An 8245-nucleotide genomic window follows, 5' to 3' on the forward strand; every position below is an offset into this window, starting at 1 on the left:
TTTGTTTGTCCAAATACAACATAAAGGTAGATGCATGAGTGGGAAACTAAGTTTTTCCCAACCTTTGATCAATGGAATGAAGAAAAATATTATAAGGCACCGAACCCAGGGTGTTGTTGGCACAAGAATTATATCCTTATGATCATCAAATGCATCACAGAGAGATAACAATTAGAGAATACAATATATATTTCTCACTTTATATGTCAACATAAATATTGATACAGAATAGGCCCGCTCACATATATAATAGGTACCGCTAATACAATTATTCATAAAAAATAAGGAATCATTAATAATACAACTTAAAATTTGGTGACACAACTTAAAGATCTAAAATTTTAATCCTATAGAATGAAAATTTTCTTCAATCATACGATATAATTTCTCTACCATTTGAGGTGTGAAGTAGTTCACCCACCCTCCAATCTCACCGCGGCAGAAAAATGCGGTATAGTTCACTCCTCGACTGGAAACTCCACTTTTATTCACCTCCAAGTTACTCAAATTATCAAAACTACACAACCTTGAGATATCATTTACTGCATCTTTGGCATCTTCTTCAGGGGAAAAAGGACACCCTAAGAATTTAGCTAATCTCCTGAAATGGGTGGAAGGCTGCTTTTTCATTTCCTCGTACCTTAAAAAAGTATCTTTTGAGGGTTTTCAAACTTTCCTTCCAATAACCCACAACATTATCCCAATACGGCCCGAAGGAACTCACTCCCTTACAAAACTTATCTAAAGCCTTCTCAAGTGAGTCTGTGGTCCAATTCAACTTGGTTTGGAAGTGCCATAGTGAGACAAAAGTGTCCTTGGGGTTCCTACACAAATACACAATCTTACAACTTGAGTCCTTCACAGATGTTGGTAACAAGACATAAGGCAAATGAGTTGAAAAGAGTCTTAGAGAGGTAAAGGCGGTGAGATTTGGAACCTCATTTTTGTTGTATAGAATCAAATCCAAATTGGGTACAAGGACATGAGAATTGTTTGTGAGCAGAGGATGTTCTTGACAGTCAATGTGGTGAACAAGATAGCCTTCAACCAAGTAGTGCCAACTTTGGGAGAAGTTGCAAATAGAATATCGGTATCATGAGCTTGGAAGTACTGTTTCTAAAAAGCTAGAACTCCTTGCATGAACCATGTTGGGATCCAAAATCCGTTGTATTGGCAGAGCGAGTCTTCTGTTGGCAAGGAGGATATGAAGTCCTTACATTCTTGGGTCAGTTCATCATCTTCTTGTAGATTATAGGGACGAGAAGCATCATGTTGAAGTGTAGACATGTTAGTAGCTAGGATGGTTGTAAATAGTGGGGTCTCAACTCGTTTATTGCTTGACATTTATATATATGCTCGTTATATAAATATTATACAGGGACGCCAAGGCATGTTACAGTACTTCTCAAAAACAAAAGAGAAATATTTTTTGCAGTCGGCAGATGCAGTCAGCTGTAAAAAAATGAATTAATACGGGACTTATATAAAAAAAAAAATTATTTTTATAACTTTTTTTTATTCATATATTTCTCCCTGAATATAAAAAAAAATTTATAATTTTTTTTATTCATTCCGTATAGTCGACTGCACACCGACTGTATTTACCGACTGTTCGTAGCAAATGAAAGAAAGACAATTGTAAACGGGGCCACTAGGAAGTTAATTGGCCGAGAAGAGTTATGTTACCTTTATTTATTTATTTATTCTGCTAAGCAGCTATGTTACCTTCTTATTCGGGCAGTTAGTTGTCTTGGCTTGAGAACCGTGTTACCGTGTGTGATTTTTGGCTAATGTTACACGATGGTAAAGTTAAAAATGTGTAAGAATCGTATAAGTATTTTGAAAAAGAATAAAATATATTATTAAAAAATTAATTTTTTTATATAAATTTTATATTTATTTATTTTTTTAAAAATAATTATACGATATTTACAAACTCACGATTATAACAATGATATATCAACATATTTTATCGATATTCCTGAGCTGAGCCCAATTAATTGTCTTAAAGTACAAGTATTGTCCCCCGAATCCAATGGCACCCAAAATACGCAAACACACGTGTGCAGAAGTAAAAATGGTTGGGCAGAAGTAAGGAAATGCCTAAAAACCAATCTCAATCGTGATCATAAAAATATTATATGACACAATTTTTACAGTAAAATTTGTTTATATGAATAATAATTACTTAAAATATATAATTTAATTTTTTTAAATCTCAATTCAACTTTTTTAAATTTTAAAATGATAATAATATTAAAAAATAATATTTTATTCAAATTTTAACTTTTATATAAAATTATCTTATCTTATCTTACTATCCAAACAACCTATAAATTTTTATTCAATTTTGTATAAGCCTCGATGTTGCATACATTCACAATAAATTAAAATTTATTAAGTTTTCGCTAAGCTCACTGCTGCATTGAAAGCCAAATCATGGTGCACCTATGTCTACTTATATCTTTGAGTGATTTTTCGCATGTTTTCAAGAAAATGTTTGAACGCTTTTGCTCATTTGCAAGCCCATACATACACGCAAGATCAGGTTCTGGATTTTCAAGTACCATTCAAACATCTGAATCTGTGTGTCAGATTTGGCATGAGGTTTGGTTTAGTGTGCTCGCCATCGGACGAAATATTGATTCCTTTAGTAATTTGTGTTCCATCTAGAATGGTGCTGTATAGTACGCTATTTATCTTGAAAGAAAGAAATACTATGTACATCTGAATATACTAAAGTACCCCTAGACAGCTATACAATGCAGGAAGTTTGTTATGATATTCGATAGGCACGCAACATTGTTGTGTAGTCGCAGGATTATTGTGCAGGAATTTGAGTGCTCTGTTTTGCCGTGCTTTCCTGTGCTCCTTTTTGTGTAGTGGCAGCATTATCATCTGGTAATATCCCCCCTCAAGATGGAGAATAGATATTTTCTATTCCCATCTTGGAAAGAAGAAATGCAAACTGAGATGAAGGTAATGCCTTTGTGAAGATACCTGCAAGTTAGAAGGCTGAACGAACATGGCAGGTGCGAAGGAAACCAATTTGGATTTTATCCCAGATGAGATGACAATAGAGCTCAATATGTTTTGTGCGTTCATGGAAGACGGGATTTGTAGCAATGCTGAGTGCAGCTTGATTGTCACAGTACAAGTCAACTGGTAGTGGGAGAGAAATGTTCAGATCTTTGAGAATATAGGACAGTCATTGTAATTCACAAGAGGCAGTGGCCATGACCCTATATTCGGCTTCAGCCGAGGAGCGAGATACCATATTTTGTTTCTTCAAATGCCATGAAATGAGTGAAGTGCCAAGGAAGATACAAAAACCTGTGATAGAGCGTCGAGAATCAGGGCAAGAGGCCCAGCTCGAATCTGTGTAACCTTGAAGGAGGAGTGAAGAACTTGAGGGAAAAAGGAGCCTTGGCCCGGTGCATTCTTTATGTATCGAAGAACTTGCTGAGTAGCATGGAGATGTGAAGAGCTCGATGTAGTCATGAATTGGCTCAAAACATGGACGACATAGCTTATATCATGCCAAGTAATGGTGACGTAAATTAAGCAACCAGCTAAGTGCCGATAGGGGAGAGGATTCGATAGAAGCTTGCTGTCATCTTTTCTTAGTTTCAGATTTTGATCCATTGGTAACTTGAGGGGATGAGTGCCAAGGGAACTAGCATTAGATAAAATGTCCAAAGAATATTTTCGTTGGCAAATTGAAATCCCTTTGGATGAACGGGCGACTTCGATACCAAGAAAATATCTAAGGTCTCCAAGACAATTGATGCAAAAATGAGCATTGAGAAAGTGCTGAAGAGAAGCAAAGGAATCCAACGTGGAGTTGGCCATGATGATGTCGTCGACATAAACTAGAAGGGCCGTGAATGAGCCATTGTGGAGGCGTGTGAAGAGGCTGTAATCTGCCTTAGATTGCTGAAAATGAAAGACAATTAAGGTAGTAGAAAATTTAGAGTGCCATTGTCTTGAATCTTGTTTTAAGCCATAACGGCTTTTGTTGATCAGTCGGCAAACTTGAGTCAGAAAGTCTTTGGAATAACCAGGGGCCTTTTGCATGCACACTTCCTCCTCTAAGTCACCGTGGAGGAAGGCATTTTGAATATTAAATTGCTGTAAAAAAAAAAAACTAGCCTTTAATAGAAGCAACTGCCAAGAGAGTACGGATGGTGACCAATTTGGCCACGGGTGAGAAGGTTTCGTTGTAATCGAGGCCTTCTTATTGTGTGAAACCTTTGGCAACTACGTTTCATTGTATCGCTCAATAGTCCCATCAGAATAGTACTTAACCTTAAAGATCCATTTGGAACCAATTGAGTGTCTACCAGGGGGTAGCTCAAATAAAGTCCAAGTGTTGTTGAATTCGAGAGTTGATATTTCAGAAATCATGGCTTTGCACCAGTTGGGGTTCTTAATTGCTTCACCATAAACGGTAGGTTCAAAAGTAGAAGAAATGGAAGATGCAAATGCATGATAAGAAGGTGACAATTTATGAAAAGAAAGAGAAGATGATAGAGGAAAAGGTTTACTTGAAATACAGGACATTGCCGAGGACAATGATGATGGAGAAGAGGTAGGCCTAGCGCACGGACTCTAACACCTCCATATCGAAAATGTCTCACCTCATGCCTTGGTGCACACACTATCTCAGAATTTCCATCATCATAATTTTGTTTCAGCTACTGTATAGCCTATCGATAGCACCTTGAAAACCCATTTGGAACCAATTGAGTGTTTACTAGGGGCAGCTCAACTAAAGTCCAAGTGTTGTTGAGTTCGAGAGCTGATATTTCAGTAGTCATGGCTTTGCACCAGTTGGGGTTCTTAATTGCTTCATCATAAGAGGTAGGTTCAAAAGTAGAAGAAATGGAAGATGCAAATGCATGATAAGAAGGTGACAATTTATGAAAAGAAAGAGAAGATGATAGAGGAAAAGGTTTACCTGAAATACAAGGCATTGCTGAGGACAATGATGATGAAGAAGAGGTAGGATTGGCAGCATGGGTTTCCTGTGAAGATGAATGTTGCATGGTCTGAGATGATGGACGAATGAGAAGAGAAGGGCAGATAAAATTATGGAGGTGAGGGGGAGGCCAACGCGTACGAGTGGAGCGTCGATGAGATGGTTCTTCAGGTGGAGTTGGGTTAGTCGAAGAAGTTGGGTTAGCGGGTAAGTCAGGCGGAGTTGTAGCTGGGTTAAGAAGGGTGTAGTGGCAAGATTATTGTGCAGGAATTTGAGTGCTCTATTTTGTCGTGCTCTGTTGTGCTCCTTTTTGTGTAGTGGTAGCATTATCATCTGGTAATACCGTGTAATCAATTATTGTAAGGCGTGTTTTATTAAATATGATTTGAATTTTATAAAAGAAAAAATATATATATTGTCAGAAAAGGAAAATACACTTATCGAATGAAAGCTAACGAACAAACAAAATGAAGATCGTAGATTAGGTACAAAGATTTGATTCTTGCAGGATAGTTTATACATAATCACAACGTGATTTATAATTAATTGATTCATGCAATTAATTATGAATCACAAGTAATTGGGCAATTGACTGCTAATGTGTCCAGAAGAATCAATTATTTTGTTAAAAATCTAGCTATTAATCTAAAAACTCTAAGACTATTGGATATTAATTTAGTTAAACTTTTAATCATTGAAATCATAACATTCCACCACGCTTCTAAATCTAACGTTCACAGTGGCCCGTTCTATCAACACTAACCCAGTAGTAGCCATGTTGTCAAAAAAGACTAATTGAAAATAGACAGATGAGAGAGAGGTTGCATGCAATGGTACTACTACATCGTTAGCTGCTTCAAGTCGATTAGCTACATGAGTACCCTTAGGTGAGAAGCATTCGTCTAGCTAAGGGTGAAGCACTTTAGTGTCTTCGATCGGACTAGCTATTCTGGCCAGTTTGTCTAGCCGTGCCTTCCAATCGCATTTTTCTATGGGCTAGATTATGTATAAAATAGCTTGATGTAAGAGAATTGTTATTGGATTATGCATATATAAAGGACATTTTTTATAAATATAAGATGAATTTAGATATTGCCTATTCTATTTATATAAATCTTCACATTAGAATCGCCATTTTTTCATTATATAACAATAAAATAATATAAGATGAGTTTGACTTTAACTATTTATATCAAATTTTTACATTAGATTATCTATTTATTTATTATATAGTAATAAATAATTAAAAATTTAAAAATATTTAATTTTTTTAATTATTATTTTATCATATTTTACTATTTTACCTATTATATGTTAATTAGTAATCATATTCTAATTAAATTATAGATTAAAAAATAATAAAGATTTAAAAAATAGTAATTATCAAATGAGAGAGAAACTTAAAAAATATTAAAATAAAGATTTACTTGTAGAACAGTAACTATCAAATTTGCTTTTTTCTTTACCTATACTATAGCTCAAAGCTAAAATATTAAACTATGGATAATTCATTGCAAGTGGTTTTTATCTCTAATAGGTAAAAATGGACTTCAATTTTGGATATAGATAATCCGGTAACAATGCTTTAACTGGGTTGTATAGGTTGGAATCTTCCTCTCATGATCACTTCCAAAGGATAATGCTAAACAAAAGAAGCTGGTAGTTTGCCATTAACAAATCCACATAACAGAATGAATAAGTGACCTTTCTCTTGTGGGTGCTTCATTCATTTATCAGTATTCAAGATATAAAGTTTTAAAAATCATTCCATTCTGACCAGAATGACTAAAATTTTCCTTGCTGGAACAGTAATTGGCAAGGTGTGATGGGTTATTCCATATCAAATTCCGGGCCGAATTCTAGTGTTTAGGTTGGAACATGTATTCCAGTTTAGAATTGGGCTTAATGGTAATTTGAAAAATATTCTCAAAAGAAAAGCTCAAACTTGTAAAAGCCTCAACCCTTTTCATCACAGATATATGCACCATTTTCGATATAAGCAAGTTAATAAAATCTTTAAAAATTATTGCAGACACAAAAAGATTACACAAAATAAACACATAAACTAACTTGGATTCATAAAATTCATTAAATCTAATTTATAATAAAATTATATTTACAATCTGATATATCACATTAAATCATATTAATTTGTCGGTTTATTTTTATATAATCTTTTTATTATTAAAATATTTCTAAAGAGCTTAGAATCCAACAAAAAAACAATAACTAGTCGAGAAATGTTAATACATGAATTGAAATAAAGTAAACGAGCAAGAGAGGCAATTAGACCAGATGATCTTTTCAAGGTAATCAAAAACGAAGGGATTGCCAGAAGGGGCCCATGGCGGCATTGCCTTCAACCATGATGATCAGCTTCTTATCGGCCATAGCGTGGGAGGCTCCGACAATGGCTTCTGTCTTTAGCAATTTTTTTTTTACATCAATTTTTTTTGCAATTGGATTGAGAACTAATTACAACTTAGAAATGCTATTGAGTTTTTTTTTTTTTTTTAAATATGTATATTTTTTAAACTTGTATTGATATTATTTTATAATATAATTTATATATATATAATTTATTCATATATTGAATGTTTTGAAACTGTGCACTAAAACGTACCAGTATCGAAATATTCCGTTTTAGTACTTTAAACGAAAAATAATTCAAAACTTTGATTCAATGACTTAACACCATGCTCATACATAGTATCAAGACATTTTAATCCAGCCTATAGGATGCCTCATTCGTGACTTAAACTTGTGACGTAGTATCTACTCTGATACTGATTGTTAAAAACTCAACCATTGATTCAAAAGCTATAAGACTGTTGGATACTAATTTGGTTAAAACATTTAACCCTCAGGTTCATAATATTTCACCACGCTTCTGAATCCAACATCCACGTCGACCTACTCTATCGACATTGATCCGATTATAACCCTTTCCGTTTTGACGGTCTCACTCATCGATCGGTATTCAATGACTTAACACTATAACTATACATAGTATTAAAACATTTTAATCCAATCTATATGTCTTTCCTTGTGTGATTTGAACTCGTGATGTAATTTTTACTTTGATACTAATTATTAAAGACATAATTATTGATTCAAAAACTTTAAGATAATTGGATATTAATTTAGTTAAAGACTTTAACCCTCTATATCGTAACACATTGTCTGTGACTCTATATCGTAACTCCTTAACTGAAGTCCCCACTTTTATTCATCTCCAAGTTACTCAAATGATCAAAACTACAA

The 8245-nt window shown here is 34.3% G+C and overlaps 1 pseudogene; it reads right to left on the reverse strand.

Moving 5' to 3' along the window:
- Positions 1 to 333: 333 nt before the first annotated feature.
- LOC122310003 lies at positions 334 to 1287 on the reverse strand (annotated as a pseudogene).
- Between the last annotated feature and the right edge of the window lie 6958 nt (positions 1288 to 8245).

The sequence above is a fragment of the Carya illinoinensis genome, chromosome 5 (assembly GCF_018687715.1).
Source record: "Carya illinoinensis cultivar Pawnee chromosome 5, C.illinoinensisPawnee_v1, whole genome shotgun sequence".
In the NCBI taxonomy this organism is placed as follows: Eukaryota; Viridiplantae; Streptophyta; class Magnoliopsida; order Fagales; family Juglandaceae; genus Carya; species Carya illinoinensis.